Consider the following 17,845-nt stretch of genomic DNA (forward strand, 5'->3'; position numbering starts at 1 on the left):
TGAGATGTGAAAACTCCATGATGGCATCACTGCCCATGTAGACAGTAGATGTCAGGAACAGAAATGAGAACAGGGATCAGGGATCACCTGAGATGAGGGATGGGACTGGGAAAGATGTTTCTGCTCTGAATCTTTTTCAGGGTTTTGTATACATTTGTAAAAACTATGGAACTCCACACTTAAGAGGCATCTATTTTATGTATAAAATTATACTTCAATGAAGTGAAAGTATTAGCTGCTCAGTCTTATCTGACTATTTGCAACCTCATAGACTGTAGCCCACCAGGCTCCTCTGTCCATGGGATTCTCCAGGCATGGGTTGCCATTTCCTTCTCCAGGGGATCTTCCCAACACAGGAACTGAACCCATGTCTCCTGCATCTCCTTCATTGGCACGTGGATTCTTTACCACTGAGCCAGCAGGGAATGTGCAGACAAGTACTATTCAATAACACTTACACAAGGTACCTAGAATAGTCAAATTCATAGAGTCAGAAAGTACATTGGTGGATATCAGGGGCTGGAGGGGGAGTGGGTAGGGGACTTAATATTTACTGGAGATGGAGTTTCAGTTTAGGAAGGTGAAAAAATTGGGAGATGGATGATGGTGAGAGTTGTACAACAATGTGAAAGTACTTAGTGTCACTGAGATGTACAGTTATATATGGCTAAATAATATCTTTTATATTATGACTTTTACTACAATAAAAAAAATTTTTTTAAAGAATGCAGGTGCTATGGTGTGCAGATACTACCTTTTAAATGGCAAGCTTTTTGCCTTTGCTGATCTGCTCTGGTCCTTACCAATGTACCTGCATGTTCCAATTATGCTACCAAACTAGCTCATCAGTCAGTCACTTCAGTTGCTCAGTCATGTCCAACTCTTCATGACCTCATGGACTGCAGCACACCAGGCCTCCCTGTCCATCACCATTTCCTGGAGTTTGTTCAAACTCATGTCCATCGAGCTGCTGATGCTATCCAACCATCTCATCCTCTGTCGTCCCCTTCTCCTCCTGCCCTCAATCTTTCCCAGCATCAGGGTCTTTTCAAATGAATCAGCTCTTCGCATGAGGTGGCCAAAGTATTGGAGTTTCAGCTTCAGCATCAGTCTTTCCAATGAACACTCAGGACTGACCTCCTTTAGGATGGACTGGTTGGATCTCCTTGCAGTCCAAGGGACTCTCAAGAGTCTTCTCCAACACAACAGTTCAAAAGCGTCAGTTCTTAGGCACTCAGCTTTCTTCACAGTCCAACTCTCACATCCATACATGACCACTGGAAAAACCATAGCCTTGACTAGACAGACCTTTGTTTGCAAAGTAATGTCTCTGCTTTTCAATATGCTATCTAGGTTGGTCATAACTTTTCTTCCAAGGAGTAAGCATCTTTTAATTTCATGGCTGCAATCACCATCTGCAGTGATTTTGGAGCCCCCCAAAAATAAGTCTGACACTGTTTCCACTGTTTCCACATCTATTTCCCATGAAGTGATGGGACCAGATGCCATGATCTCCATTTTCTGAATGTTGAGCTTTATGCCAACTTTTTCACTCTCCTCTTTCACTTTCATCAAGAGGCTCTTTAGTTCTTTGCTTTCTGCCATAAGGGTGGTGTCATCTGCGTATGTGAGGTTATTGATATTTCTCCTGGCAATCTTTTCCAGTTTGTGCTTCATCCAGTCCAGCATTTTTCATGATGTACTCAGCATATAAGTTAAATAAGCAGGGTGACAGTATACAGCCTTGATGTACTCGTTTCCCAATTTGGAGCCAATCTCTTGGTCCATGTTCTAACTGTTGCTTCTTGACCTGCATATAGATTTCGTAGGAGGCAGGTCAGGTGGTCTGGTATTCCCATCTCTTGAAGAATTTTCCACAGTTTATTGTGATCCACATTGTCAAAGTCTTTGGCATAGTCAATAAAGCAGAAGTAGATGTTTTTCTGGGACTCTTTTGCTTTTTTGATGATCCAAGGGATGTTGGCAATTTGATCTCTGCCTTCTCTGCCTTTTCTAATCCAGCTTGAACATCTGGAATTTCATGGTTCGCTTACTGCTGAAGCCTGGCTTGGAGAATTTTGAGCATTACTTTGCTAGCATGTGAGATGAGCGCTATTTGGCTGTAGCTAGTTGACTCTTTGTCCCCATCAGAGGGCTTAGCAAGCTTTGAGTGGTGAGGGAGTTCAGACTATGCCAGCCCATAGATTATTTTGAGCTGAAACACCTGAGAAGAAGCAGATACAGGAAAAGCTCTCTGTTCTCCACTATCTACTTAAAACATGGCACAGATGTCCCCTCTGGAAGTGTCCCTCACTTTTGTATCAGGGAAGGAAATGTAACCCTCTGTCTCCAATCCTAATTCAGAGCAGACCAGCTCTGCTGATGCTCTGAAAAACAGTGTCACAGTTAGTGGAGGCACTGAGATGAGTTTTACAGACAAAACCTATCTCACCCTTGCCATCCACTAGCTTCTTCTGTATATTTGCCTTACCACAATTTATTCCAGAAGCCCTAGGCCCATTCTCTTTGTCTTTTCACTTCTTCACAATTTATAGTTGTTAGGTAGGTAGAATAGGGAAAAGGAGTCCGAAATAGCGACGGCTAAAAGACAAAGCAGGGAAAAGCCTGCGAAAATAGAACAAAGGAAGATCTGAAGACCTGAGTGAGGACCTCAGGTAAAACAAACAACACTCCAGGCTGGCCCAATTTACATAGGACAGGCCCAGGGGTAAAAATCATATAAAAAGAGGAGCCAAAGCTAGCTCTCTCTCTCTCCCACGCGCTGGGGCACTCTTCTCTTCGCATCTTTGGATCTAGATGCCCTCACGCCTCGAAGATGGATTTTCCTGCTCTCTTCTAAATAAAATAGAGCTGTAACACTGAGCTATAACACTGATTTGTCTAAGAGCTATAGCATGGTCCGTTTGAGACCCGAGAGCTATAACACGGTCTATCCAAGACCCAAGAGCTGTGGCATGCCTAGGGTGCTTTAATGTCCATCACTCCCAATCTTTGTTGTGATGAGACAAAGAACCGAGGAACATACACTCGCGTGACATAGTCCTTTGTTAAAATGATATACAAGCCCTTTAAGTCTAATCACTTCTCTGGTACTTCTTTTCTGTGATATTCTCTTTGCATGGAAACATTAAAATATTAGCATCCAATAAACTGTGTATGCCTTTTCTCTTATTAATCTGCCTTCAGTCAGTTTAAATTGCAGGGTCTAACTTAGGAACATAAGAGGGTAGAGAAAATTCTTCCTCCCCTACAGAAGCTGAGGTTCAAGAACACCATGGTAAAGAAGGCTCTGTATACCACTGCACTGAGATCCTTAAAGGACAGGGAGGCACAGCAGACAGTCATGAACCTGGCAACTAACCAGGTCACCCTCTTTCAGAACCGAACTTGGATTGACTCACTCGTGGGCAGTAAAGTCAATCTACCAAGTTGTGGTGAAGGAAAGTGCAGGATTTATTGTAGAGCACCAAGCAAGGAGTCCAAGGCAACTAGTTGCTCAAAACACCCAAATTCCCAGATGGGGTTTCAGCAAAGCATTTTTAAAGGCCAAATGAGTGAGGGGAGCCCCAGGGTATGTGACCAGCTTGTGCACAATTCTCTGATTGGTTGATGGTGAGGTAACAGGGCAGTGTCACAGGGGTTAACATCAATTCTCAGGCTCCAGTAGGTCTGGGGGCTATGTGCTGCTCATTGTCATCAATTAATTAATTTCTTCCATTTGGTGGTGGTTTTAGCATCTGTAAAACAACTCAGGAAATGTGCATCAGATAGTATCATCTGTGTACTTCGGAGAGGAGCTAAAGCAGAGGATATGGGGGAGGGGTTTGTCCTGGGAAGGCTCTGATCAGGTCCTGCTCAGTTACAACCTTCTGTCTCCAATCCTAATTTAAGAGAGAGCAGACCAGCTCTGATGATGCTCTGAAAAACAGTGTCACAGCCAGAGGCAAGCAGTGCAGACTGGCAGCTCCCCCACATCTGGCCACTAGGCTCCAACAGAGGAAGTGAACGCTCCAATCTCCTTCCTTCCTTGTGAGATGCTGGTTTTCAAATCTCCAAGGCCTCAAGTCCTTGGAAGGAGTAGGTCACCAGCATACTGAGACTCTGGACAAAGCCAAACCTGACCCCTGGCAAGGGTGGCCCCAGGCCAGCCAGGGCCTCAGAGTCTGAAGAGTTGATGGGCATCACAGTGCAAGGGCAAGGCCAACCCTGCATCAGAGCAGGAGTCTCCAAACCATGCTGACTTCCCCACCCCGCCCTCCCCTCCCTTCTCCCAACTGGCTTGCCTTTGATCTCAACACAGAAATCTCCAGCCCATTATAAACCTGTTTACACTCTAAAGACAAGAATACAGACAAAAGTAATTAGAGATGAACATTAAATGGCTTAGCCCGGCTCCCCAACAGAACCGTGTAGGGGGGGCGGTGGGGATGAGTCAACCAGCTTGAACGGCAGAGGTTTGCTTCAGATGGTCCAGGACGTGGCCTTGCTGTCCCCAAAGTCTTTCCTCTGTAGAAAATACCTCACCAGCAGCTAATTCAACAGAACTGTGAAATCTCCCCTTTAAAACAAGAATTCCCAAGGATTCTCCAAAGCTCTTGCCCCTGTTTCAGGTGTTCAGTGAGCCCCAGGCTTCTTCTCCCTCCCTTCTCTGATTTCAAGAATGAACTCTGATATCAGTCACATACATTTTAGTGAGATTTTTTTTCTGACAATTTTCTCGGAGCCTAGGGTGGACTGGACAATCACTCTCAGTATCAGCACAGAGGAGAAAGAGAGTGTACACCAAAGCCACTGCCAACTGTCTCACTGGGAAAACTAGAAAATCTATGTCCTGGAAAACATGAAGCATCAATTTCACTAGAATGCATGTAATTGGTTTCTGTCTGCAGACACACCATGGACCTAATGTGCTCTAACAGGAAGGCTGCAGTCCTGGTTGAGTCCCTTGTACACAATAACCTGTTATTTTGTGATTGGTATAATATTTTCCTAGGGCTCTGTGAGATTTTATGTTTTAACTGGAAAGAAATATTGAAAGCAATGGTTTTTTCTTTCTTCCTTTTTTTTTTTTTAAATAACCAAATATGACACTATTACCCATGATCCCAATCTGAGTCGCTCTCAGTTCCCAGGAAAGAGATGAAGTTGTCTGTACCAACTTTGCAGTTCTCTGCTCTGCAGCCTGAACCACGACCAAGGTCAAGCGCACAGGCGGTGTCTTTCATTACTGTGGGGCGAGCTTCCACTCCAGCCATCAGAGGAGAGCCTTCTGGTCTCCAGCAAGTCATTATGTACTTAGGATTATCATTAATTTTCTCTCCCTGAAGTGCTTCTGATGAATGTGAGGGCTGTGGGCTCAAGCCAGCTATGCAGTCACTGATAAAAGGTTCTATGTTCAATTTTCCCTTAGAGAATCCCCAATATCCGGCCTCTTCCTAAGAAGAAACTGAACTCGTGCTGCCTTCAAAAGGGGAGAACTGAGTCCTCTTAGTGTAAAAGCCTCCTGAAGTTTGGAAGGAGAGGCCACTGGGACTTTCTGGAGACGCTGCTGACCACGGAGATAGAGGCCTTTTTATTTATTCAAACTTAAGAACCATACAAGCCAATGCCAGTGTGGCTTCTGCTTCTCCAGCCCATTTTCCACTGGCACTGCCTTGGCTGACCTCCTGGGAATCTCACACCAGCTCCTACAAGTCCCGCTGAACTTGGTCAGCGAGACTAGGCCCACCTTTCGTCTTTTTGTGATGGCCCCACGCTGCCCAGGGTGCCCCTGACTCAGCCCGTTCTCATGGTCACATTTAAGGGAGGACATCTGCTCCCTTAGACACATGGGGGTGACGCTGGTACATTACAGTGAGAGGACACCCAGTCAGCTGGATATCTTGTCTCCGGAGGGAAGGACATGGAGGCTCCAGGCAGAAGTGGCTTGGAGTAGACAGTGCACGCACAGGAAGAGCTCTACTGCTGCTGCTGCTAAGTCACTTCAGCCGTGTCCAACTCTGTGCAACCCCATAGACGGCAGCCCACTAGAGCGCCATCTTTTATTCAGCCACAGGGATTTGGGGGCATTTGTCGTCAAGTTGTACAGAGTTAAGTTATTGTTATGAACTAGAAGAGCCTGTAGATGTGTCTGGGCTTTGAAATCACGCTTCTGGGTGAAGCCCTTGTGAAGGAACAACCTAGGGTTTCAAGGATGTATCCAGGGCCCTGTCGTGTCATGTGCCTCACCACTCCCTGGACCACTCCTGCCAGCATCCAGAGTTTGCGGTGATGCTTCAGCTTTTGCCACAACTGCCATAGCTCCTCTCAGGGCTAACAAAGGCCCAGCTCTGTGGGTCAGCAGCGTCCGGAATCTACTAGCTCTATGCTTGCAGCCACACACAGCCCTGCAAGTGACCCCCCTGAGGCCAGGCAGAAGAGCTTTGTCTGCAGGTAGCAATGTTCCTGAATTTCAGAGCTGCCCTGGTGGCTCAGACAGTAAAGGATCCGCCTGCAATATGGGAGACCTGGGTTCCATCCCCGGCTTGGGAAGGGCATGGCAACCCAGTCCAGTATTCTAGCCTGGAGAATCCCACGGACAGAGGAGCCTGGTGGGCTACCGTCCATAGCGTTGCAAAGAGTCGGGCACGACTGAAGTGACATAGCACACAGAGCTGTATTGGACTATGAACCCCACAGCTTGAATTCTCCCTGAGGGATGGAGGAAACCATACTGTGGCTGTGTCCAGGCTGACAGAGGCTGAGGGATGCACATGCCAGGCCTGGGGCCCAATGAATGCACTATCAAACCAGCCATGTGTGAGGGCAGATAATAGTAGCGTTAAAAGAAGACTGTTAGTAAGAGACTGGGAGATCTAATTAGATCCAGTGCCCTGCAGAAAGGTCAGTTCAGAGAAGCAAAAAGCTAAAGGGCTTTTGAAAGTATAGATGAGTCTTTTCAGACCGACATTCTCCTTCTCCCACATCCCTCAACCTCGGTTAAAGTAATTGTTAGGATATTCCAGTAGGTTTGGGACAGGAAATTTGTCATGGTGTGCTGGAAAATAATTCTTGTTTGGCATTCTCTGACAAGTTCAGATAATCTCTTACTCATACTGTTTTTTTTACTAACGTGTGTGTGTGCGTGCTAAGTTGCTTCACTTGTGTCTGACTCTTTTCGATCCTATGGACTGTAGCCCTCCAGGCTCCTCTATCCATGGGATTCTCTAGGCAAGAATACTGGAGTGAGTTGCCATTTCCTTCTCCACTGGTCTTCCCAACCCAAGGGTTGAACCCGTGTCTCCTGCAACTCCTGCATAGCAAGTAGATTCTTTACCTGTAAGCCACTGGAGAAACCCCTCTAACTAACACACCAGCCCTTTACACTCCGATCTCCCTACTAACAGGAACAAATCAATAGCTAGTCCACAACCCTAGAATGTTAGTTCCTGAGAAAGAATTGGATGTTGCAGTAGTATTTACCATAGGGAGAGCCTGTCCATTTTAATGGAGAAGATTAGTCAGTTTTATGGAGGTCTTTGTTATATGCATCAAAAAAACTGATTCATTGGCTTGAAAGAATGTTTCAGTGAATTCCTTTAAAGTTAGGTAGACTCAACCTCTGTATGGGAATAGCTATCAAAAGTGCTGTGTCATTGAGGCATTGTGTTTTCGGTCTTGAGGGCCACACACAAAACTTTCAGACATTAGAGGAAATCTGATGTACCCTTGCAAAAAGGGATCAGTAGAACCAAGCCTTTTATCTGCATTGTGATGTGATTTAGGTATTATTTCTGTACTATTGTCGATTCATATATAAAAGCTTTGTGAGATAATAAATCTTTTTCTTTACTGTAAGTGTACTCAGTCAAGACTCAGGCCAGAAGCATGTGACATGACGCTTGCTTTAAGACAGAGCCACCTTATTGTCAAAGAGGAAAACCTGAGTCAGGTGAAATGGGTTCTGGTTCCAGATATGGCTGTATTATCTGAAAAGAAAATTGCTCAGCTTCTCTTGATTAAAAGCTTTGCTTAAGTGTAGTTAGAAACACAAGTACAGAATCACACAAACCTGGGTTTGCATCACTTAAAAGCTGAGCAATCTTGGGCAAGTTACTCAACCTCTCTGAACCTCAGTTTTACACATAGTACCATGGGCATGATAATTATACTGATCTCAAGAGGAGGTTGGTAAGATTAAAGCATGTACAGTAAATGTTCAGTCAATAAATGTTCATTATTCTTATTACTGACTTTGATTCTTTACATACTGATAGTTTTATATAAGACTCCTCCAAGATTCTTTTCAATTTTAGAGTTCTATGATCCTCAGGTTCAATCCAGGCAACCCAAGAATCTTAACCGGACTTCAAGCTGGAGAATGGCTGGATGGAGCACAGCTTGGCTTCCATCACTTCCTTTGAGTCAGAAGCACTCACACTGAGATTTAAAGAAAAAAAAAAAAGGCAAGTAGGAAACGTTTTCTAAAGAATGGGAAGCAGTTGGAGAAACTGAGAAACTTGAACAGGAAAACCTGGTTTGAGTTTTATCTTCCCCAAACACAAAATTTAAAAGGTGTCTTCTGAGCGTGCTTTTCCTATGCAGTGTCATAAAACACCACCCACAAGCGGTTATTGAAGAAAACAGCCAATAGCAAGTAGTGTGTGATCATACGTATTCCCATCACCTGTCCACGGAATGGAGGGACCTCTACAGAGAAAACCCACATGGGACTCAGTTCAATGATCCCATGACTGAGTCTCTACTTTCTTACTGTGAAGGAGTTTTCTATAAGACATCAAAAGTCAGATTCTCCTCATGGGAGAATCATGAGCAATTGGCAGCCTTTGTTGCCAGAACACCCTGATGGGACCTGCTGAGCGTTGATCCAGGCAAACCTGTGAGCTGTGTGGGTTCACCTTCTCATCTGGCCATCTCTCATCTCTTTTGCTCACTTGTTTTATGGCTAAGGAGGCTCAGGTTAGGTAATCTGCCCAACATGATGACTCTTGCGGTTTCCAAGACAAGAATCTAAATGAGAACCTTTGTTTCCAAAGGGTCTGGGGACCTGCCTTCCTGTCATATTGCATCTTACATCATGGGCCCACACAGGGTTACATGAGGTAGCTGTCTTCAAAAAGAGAAAAGTTCTTGCTCTGATCGTTTTTTTCAGTTTTAATAGAGTGGACATTTGTTTCAGGCCAGTCCAGCCTGATCCTGTAACCCACATGCAGAGACATGAAATAAGCAAACCACAAAGCCCCAGAAAAGTCTTCTGCTCAACTTAGAGACAGGGCGTTCCTTTGAGGTAGCTATGCCTCTATTAAAATAGAACATCAGTCAAATGGGAAATATTTTCTGGGTAATGGGAAAGCACTCAGACAAAACATTGAAAACCATTAAGATCTAAAAAGACCCTCCCATCCAAAGAGCCCAGGGTGAGTTCATTGTCTTTCTGGGTCATCAGTAATAAGAATCACATCCCTTCCAGAAGCATCTGGGTTGTATCCTGCAAAATGAACTATTTCCTGCCATATCAGTAAGCAAGGATGTCATAGTCATCATCAGCAATTGCAGCCTTCCAATGTGAGCTGGTGAACCCTAAGGGCATTCAGGAAGGAGAGAATACCTGTGATCTAACAGCCATCAGACTGCAGCCACTCCCTGTGGTGAACCCCAAGGGAGCTCAGGATGTGAAAAAATGCACTATACTGGCCCAAGATATCTGAGATGCATATGAGAGGAATGATTTCAATGAGCCCAGACTCTCATGCATCTTCCCATACATAGAAAAGCGCTAAATTCCTCAACTTGGTGTATCTGGTTTTCCTTAATTCACAAAAATACTTTTGACATTCAGGTTACGTGCCCTACATTGCAAATTTCTACATAACCTGGCTCCTCACTCCCGCCCCCATCATTCTCAGAGCAGTTCTCTCGGGGTCACATGAGATGCTATCTCCTGGGCTTGAAGTCCTAAAAATTCCCACTGAGTAAAACATAACTCTCAGCTTTTAGGTTGTGATTATTTTTTAAGTTGACAATCTACTGGTACAGGATCAGTCTGGGGCATGGATCCCAAGAAGAAGGAAGATTTTAAGGGCTTGTCCTTGTCACTAGCATCACCCAGGAGCTCTTCAGCAATGCACAATCTCAGACCCCAGCTCAGGCCTCCTGAATCAGAATCCACCCTATAACAAGATCCTCAGGTCACTTGTCTATGTATCTTCAAGTTTGAGAAGTCCTGTTGGAAGGTACTATTCATTAGAACACTTAAGGCTGTTTGACCCAGGTGATACAGGTGGTATTTAAGATCATTCTCCTGGCCTCTGAGAAACAGTATCCTTTGTTCTTTACTACCTGGATGGGTCTTCCTCCTACTAAGAGGGCGAGGCTTCAGTCTGGAGGAGTAAAGAAAACAATCTGGCAACTGTATTCAGTGTATCACATCTGATGCCAATTTTTGAAGACCCAAAATATAATCAAATGCCCTTATATACAAAAAGCACATTGACATTGGAATACTTGATGGGCAGTGGGGACTGATCTTGTAGGAGATCAAAATCACCTTGGGAACATCAGCTTTCTTCGTGGAGAGGATGTGAGCTGTGCCAACTAATGGACCATCTCCGCTGCTCAAGTTGCAGGGTGGGCATCTTAGTTCAGTGCGTGAGGGAGCAGAGCCAAGGGTGAGGGCCATACCTGGACAGGTAAGCTATAACAAAGAATGAGGCATTCTTTAAACTGAAAGGGCTGGTTTCTCTGGTTAGCCGAGTTTGGATTGATGGTGCTAGGAATTTAGCATAATTAGGGCCAAGCCTCCTAATGGGAATGTCTTTACAATTTAATTCTGCCTGCAGGCTGGGGTTGGGGACCAGTTGGCCAAGGAGGAGGAGTTTCCACCTTCTGAACCCTCTTAGTCTGGTCTGATTCTGCCGAGAACCCTTGCTGCAGTCTATCTGCTGTTTTCCTCCCATTTCTGTGGACTTAAAAGATTTGAAAATGCCTAGACTTTTCCCAGCCTGCCCTGGCCCTGCATCCTGAGTTCAGTTCCCTTCTTTCCCCTGACTTGTGTTTGTACAAAATGAATGTACAATTGTAGATTCCAAGCTCAAACTGCTCGGGATGGGTCCCTGCCTCCGTCGGCCAGCTGGGGAAAGACCACTCTTTCTGTGCCTGCATTTTCCCATCTGTGAATGGAGCTGATCAGCGTGGGACCTTGAGAGCTGGCCACAGAGAACTGTTCTGAGGATTTACGAGCTAATATGTGTTAACACCTGTTAAACGTGCTGTCAGATGGCATGTGCTTCAGTCACTTGGTGAGCATAGTTACCATCTTAGAGCATCAGATTTGGAACTGAGAAGTGAAATGTTTCCTGCCGTATCTGTAAACAAGGATGTCACAGTCATCAGCCATTCAGTTCAGTTCAGTTGCTCAGCTGTTCGTGTCCGACTCTTTGCGACCCCATGGACTGCAGCACACCAGGCTTCCCTGTCCATCACCAAGTCCCAGAGCTTGCTCAAACTCATGTCCATCGAGTCGGTGATGCCATCCAACCAACTCATCCTCTATCGTCCCCTTCTCCTCCTGCCCTCAATCTTTCCCAGCATCAGGGTCTTTTCAAATGAGTCAGCTCTTCGCATCAGGTGGCCAAAGTATTGGAGCTTCAGCTTCAGCTTCAGCATCAGTATTTCCAATGAATATTCAGGACTGACTTCCTTCACAACTGACTGATTTGATTTCCTTGCAGTCCAAGGGACTCTCAAGAGTCTTCTCCAACACCACAGTTCAAAAGCATCAATTCTTCAGCATTCAGCTTTCTTTATAGTCCAACTCTCACATCCATACATGACTATTGGAAAAACCATAGCTTTGACTAGATGGACCTTTTTGACAAGGTCATCAAGCCATTGCAGCCCTCCAATGTGAGCCAGTGAGCTAAGGACACTCAGGAAGGAGAATAGCTGCCATCTAGCCTTTGACTGTGTGGCTCACAATAAACTTTGTGGAAAATTCTGAAAGAGATGGGAATACCAGACCACCTGACCTGCCTCTTGAGAAACTACTATATGCGGGTCAGGACACAACAATTAGAACTTCACATGGAACAACAGACTGGTTCCAAATAGGAAAAGGATTACGTCAAGGCTGTATATTGTCACCCTGCTTATTTAACTTCTATGCAGAGTACATCATGAGAAATGCTGGACTGGAAGAAGCACAAGCTGGAATCAAGATTACCAGGAGAAATATCAATAACCTCAGATATGCAGATGACACCACCCTTATGACAGAAAGTGAAGAGGAACTAAAAGCGTCTTGATGAAAGCGAAAAAAGAGAGTGAAACAGTTGGCTTAAAGCTCAACATACAAAAAACGAAGATCATGGCATCTGATCCCATCACTTCATGGGAAATAGATGGGGAAACAGTGGCTGACTTTATTTTTTTGGGCTCCAAAATCACTGCAGGTGGTGATTGCAGCCATGAAATTAAAAGACACTTACTCCTTGGAAGGAAAGTTATGACCAACCTAGATAGCATATTGAAAAGCAGAGATATTACTTGGCCAACAAAGGTCCATCTAGTCAAGGCTATGGTTTTTCCTGTGGTCATGTATGGATGTGAGAGTTGGACTGTGAAGAAAGCTGAGCACCAAAGAATTGATGCTTTTGAACTGTGGTGTTGGAGAAGAGTCTTGAGAGTCCCTTGGACTGCAAGGAGATCCAACCAGTCCATCCTAAAGGAGACCAGTCCTGGGTGTTCATTGGAAGGACTGATGCTGAGGCTGAAACTCCAATACTTTGGCCACCTCATGCCACCTTCCAAGAGTTGACTCATTGGAAAAGACCCTGATGCTGGGAGGGATTGGGGGCAAGAGGAGAAGGGGACGATAGAGAATGAGATGGCTGGATGGTATCACCGACTCAATGCACATGAGTCTGGGTGAACTCCAGGAGTTGGTGATGGATAGGGAGGCCTGGCATGCTGTGATTCACGGGGTCGCAAAGAGTCGGACATGACTAAGCGACTGAACTGAACTGAACTGAACAGTCAGCCTGGAGGAAGGAAAGCTCAAGATGTGAAAAATACAAGATACTGATTTCAGATAGGTGAAAAGTGAAAGTGCAAGGCGCTTAGTTGTGTCTGAATCTTTGCAACCCTATGGACTATACAGTCCATGGAATTCTCCAGGCCAGCATATAGATAGGTGAGATGCATATGAAAGAAATGTTTTCAGTGAGCCCAGACGCTGGTATCTTCTCATACACAGAAAAGCGTTAAGTCCCTTAACTTGGGATATCTGGTTTTCTTTAATTAACAGTAATATTTTGATGTTAGACTACCTGCTCTTTGTTGCAAAACTTTCATTAATATATAAACTGGCTCCTTCCTCTTCTGGGCTTGAAGTCCTAGAAAGTGAAAGTGAAAGTGAAGTTGCTCAGTCGTGTCTGACTCTTTGTGACCCTGTCCATGGGATTCTCCAGGCAAGAATACTGGAGTGGGTTGCCATTTCCTTCTCCAGGGGATCTTCCCAACCCAGGGATCGAACCCAGGTCTCCTGCATTGCAAGCAGACACTTTAACCTCTGAGCCACCAGGGAAGCCCTAGAAATTCCCACCAAATAAAATACAACTCTAAACTTTCAGGTCATGACTATACTTTTACATTGACAGAACCTGCACTTAGGCACTTTTTACCCCCATAGGGGAAAAGGAAGCATCATCCCAGTAGTCAGTAGGAAATTGAGGTCACTATCCTTTCTGCCTGGGTCTCAGGGTTCTACGTGGCCCAGGAAGAGATCGAGGCACTCTGGACTGGGGAGAGGCTGGAGCTTGGGGGTTCAAGGATGCTCTGAGTGTGCACCAAGTTGACGCTGCCCACCCCCCGCCCCACCCCTCCACCATGCAGGAAGTGTGGGACTGAACCATTGTCCTATTTATAAACAGTCAGAGAGTTCTCTTGGGAACAGGCCATGGGTTTGTTTAGGTGGCTCCTGCTTGGCTGGGAAGGCCATGCTTGTTGGAGCCGCTGGTCTTAGCCCCGGGCAGCTGGGCAAAGTGGAGTTCAGCCTGAGGGCAAGCTCTGTTGAAGTTGGCAACATGACATAATGTGAGATAACCTCAAGGCTTTCCTTAGAATTTGCACTGTCCTGCTCTCCACACCTTAGGAACAGATAAACTAGCTACCTTGAGGGCAGAAGGTTGGGGATTTGTGGTGACACTTCCCAAGTCTACGCAGAAGGGGGTGTCTGGTATTTTCTGCTTCTCACTGACACTAAAGCTGATTCTGTTGGCACCCTCAGCAGCCAGGAGACACTTTTAACCCTTTGTGGACTGTTTTTCTCTGTGTTGGCTTTGCTTTTTTTCAGTGAGACTACCGTTAGTATTACTATTGCAAGCCTAAAAAAAAAACAAAGAAACAGGGAATTGTCCACCTCATCCAGCCCACAGACATAATCAAAGACAACAGATTTGATTCTGGTTCAGGTTTGGGTTCTGAGTGATGGTCCTTCTCCCCAGTTCTTATAACTATTGGGACACACTTGAAATGATTAAGTCTTACATATATTCTTCAAATGCCATCACTTCAGTACTTTCAGTTGCCAGAGATTCATTTTTGGGCTGCGGCATGGCTGGTAGGATCTTTGTTCCCCAACCAGAGATTGAACCTGGGCCCTCAGCAGTGAAAATGCTGAGTCTTAACCACTGAACCACCAGGGAGGCCCCATCAGTTGTACATTTTCCAGACAAAGCACTCAGGCAGACACAGCAGAGGCCAAGATTCTTGCAGTCAGAGATTTCAAAAGCCCGAGACCCATCTCCACTTCTGTCACACCCAGGCTGAAGCTGGCTGGGGGCTGGAGCTTCAGAAGCTCCACTGTATGTACCTATTCCCCACCACCACCCTGTCCTTGAGTCTCCTTTGTCACATACTTTTATCAAGTTTTCATTCTACAACTGATATATTTTTGTAAGCCATATTTATTTTTTTCAAAGACTGGCTAAGAATAAAGTAAATGATTGATAATCTCTTTTGAAAAACAGACTCAAGTCCACAGCTTCTCTGCCCAAACCTGAAATCTCAGAAAGCATCAGGATCTCACTGAATATTTGTACAAGTTCTGAAAATTACATAAAGTTGTCTCCTCGGAAATGGTGAAGAAACCACTGGGCAACCTGGTAGCTTGTGCCCCTGGGAAGAAAAACACAAGCTAAGCCACTCAAGCCACCTAGCAGATGCCAGGTCATTGGTAGTGGAACCACCAAAGCAGAGTGGTTCATCATCAGATACCAGTATGGGATCCTCATCCAAGTACAAGCAGGAGCTGGCCTCCTGGTCAGCACTCATCAAAGTCTGGGGACTGATCATGGCACCCTCTCAGCTTAAAACCACTGTTCTTGGGATGAAGATCACCCACCCACCCACCCAGTACACCTGCAAAACCCCTAACGATTGATACCGCACCTACCTCTGCAGTGTCTCTGTCCCCCTCTTTTCCCTGCCCTTTACCTTCTGTAACTTTCTCACACCACACATCTCTGAGCTCTGAGCTTTGCACATGATATTCCCTTTTCTTCATGCTGTTCCCTGTCTTCAAAGCATTCTTTGAAAGTCACTCAAAGTGTTCCCTGGTGGCTCACACTGTAAAGAATCTGCCTGTAATACAGGAGACCCGGGTTCAATCCCTGGTCAGGAAGATCCCCTGGAGAAGGGAATGGCAACCTACTCCAGTATTCTTGCCTGGAGAATTCCAAGGACAGAAGAGCCTTGCAGGCTACAGTCCATGGGGTTGCAAAGAGTTGGACATAACTGAGCAACTGACACTTTTCAGTTTTGTATACATCCTCCACAAAGTATTCTTAGAATTTCATGCTGAAGCAACTTCTCCACTGAACACTCTCAGTGTTGGCTTTATCTTCTGTTTGTGGCATTTACTATTATCTGCCATCATATATTTGTGTGCTCAAGGTCAGTGTATTTGCTCATAGTTTTGTTCCCAGCATGTATATGCCTGACAAAGAGGATTCATCTAAGAAAAACATGGAAAGGCAAGATGACTTATCTGGGCCTGGGGATAAGGCCCTTATTGTCTAAGTTGTCTCCTTGGATCAAGTAAGACACCCCCAGACTGCTCCTGGAGGATGCGCTCCTTGGCTTCAATCGGCAGTCTCCATTAGAGGTGTCATACAGATGGTGCCTCTGCTCTCACATGAGGACGGAACTTCACTGGCGAGATACCCTGATTTACAGGGAAGGAGGTGGAGCTTGTTTCACTGCAAGTTTAGGATGATGAACTGGGTATGTGCACCCCAGACCTTTCTTTGCCCTTTCTCCCAGATGTGACCCTGGCTACAGAAAGCAAGCATTCCACACAGCCCCTGGGAGTGTCTCACAGGGACAGGTCCCCGCACACATGAGGTTGATGGTGGACCTTACCTACGATTAGTTAGATAAACCTCTCACGGTTTGGGGTTCAGCACTAGTAGCCCAGCGTTTCTGTGGATAAGAGCCACATTCTCCAATATGATATTTATCAGTAATAAAATAATACTTTGATCTTTCTGCTTCAATCTTGATGCCAGAATTCAACCATTTATTTGGGCCATGTCATACCCATCAGAAACAATTTTAAGGAAACTTTTTCCATATTTATTATAAAACAGGATGGAATCTAAATACAATTCCCATTCTACCACCTTTCTGCATATAAAATTCTAGTTTAAAAGTTCTTCTCACAGTTTGGCGTCAGGAAAATTTATCTTGAGCTAAGGAGCTGGTATTCTTTTTACTTTCCAATAAAGAGAGTGATGAAACTCTGGAATCTGGGATACCAGCAAGTCCAGAGTCTAATTAGAAGCTCAATCAAAACAATCCAATCAACCACCTCAAAGTACTTGAACCTCCTCTTACGCTTGATGTTGCTTTCCAGCTTCTCTTAAGTCATGCAGCTTTATAGTCAGCCACAGCTACCCAAGTCCTATTTGGAAAAGGATAGGTAAGGCCATGTTTTAACAACATGAGATGATGTGAGTTGGCAACCGAAGAAAACAAGAGAGATCGATCAAGTGATAACTAAGAGCCATGCTAATGACTTTATCCCCATTATCTTATTTAATCCTTGTGATAACACAGTGAGTTGAGGACTATTATTATCACTGCCCATGAAGGGATGAAGAACGTGAGGTGGGGATGGGTCTGTTTGTCCAACCTGCCACTGCTCCATGGAGTGGAATGAGGATTGAACTCTTTCAAATCCAGAGTCTGAACTCTGAACGGCTATTCCGCAGCTTCATGAGCTGGAATGAAGATTCAGTTCAGTTCAGTTCAGTCTCTCAATCATGTCTGACTCTTTGCGACCCCATGAATTGCAGTACGCCAGGCCTCCCTGTCCATCACCAACGGCTGGAGTTCACTTAAACTCACGTCCATCAAGTCGGTGATGCCATCCAGCCATCTCATCCTCTGTCGTCCCCTTCTCCTCCTGCCCCCAACCCCTCCCAGCATCAGAGTCTTTTCCAATGAGTCAACTCTTCGCATGAGGTGGCCAAGTACTGGAGTTTCAGCTTTAGCATAGCATATTCAAAAGCAGAGACATTACTTTGAGAACAAAGGTGTGTCTAGTCAAGGCTATGGTTTTTGCAGTAGTCATGTATGGATGTGAGAGTTGGACTGTGAAGAAAGCTGAGTGCCAAAGAATTGCTGCTTTTGAACTGAAGACTCTTGAGAGTCCCTTGGATTGCAAGGAGATCCAACCAGTCCATTCTAAAGGAGATCAGTCCTGGGTGCTCTTTGGAAGGAAAGAAGATTAGGCTTTAATAAAACTAACTCTATTTATTTTTTT

General features: G+C 45.1%; 1 non-coding gene across 1 annotated transcript; it reads right to left on the reverse strand.

Annotated features, from left to right (window-relative positions):
* Positions 1–14,650: 14,650 nt before the first annotated feature.
* Positions 14,651–14,723, reverse strand: TRNAE-UUC (transfer RNA glutamic acid (anticodon UUC)). Its single transcript has one exon. It is a non-coding gene; the product is annotated as a tRNA-Glu (tRNA).
* Between the last annotated feature and the right edge of the window lie 3,122 nt (positions 14,724–17,845).

Source organism: Ovis canadensis, chromosome 13, assembly GCF_042477335.2.
Source record: "Ovis canadensis isolate MfBH-ARS-UI-01 breed Bighorn chromosome 13, ARS-UI_OviCan_v2, whole genome shotgun sequence".
NCBI classification, from domain to species: domain Eukaryota; kingdom Metazoa; phylum Chordata; class Mammalia; order Artiodactyla; family Bovidae; genus Ovis; species Ovis canadensis.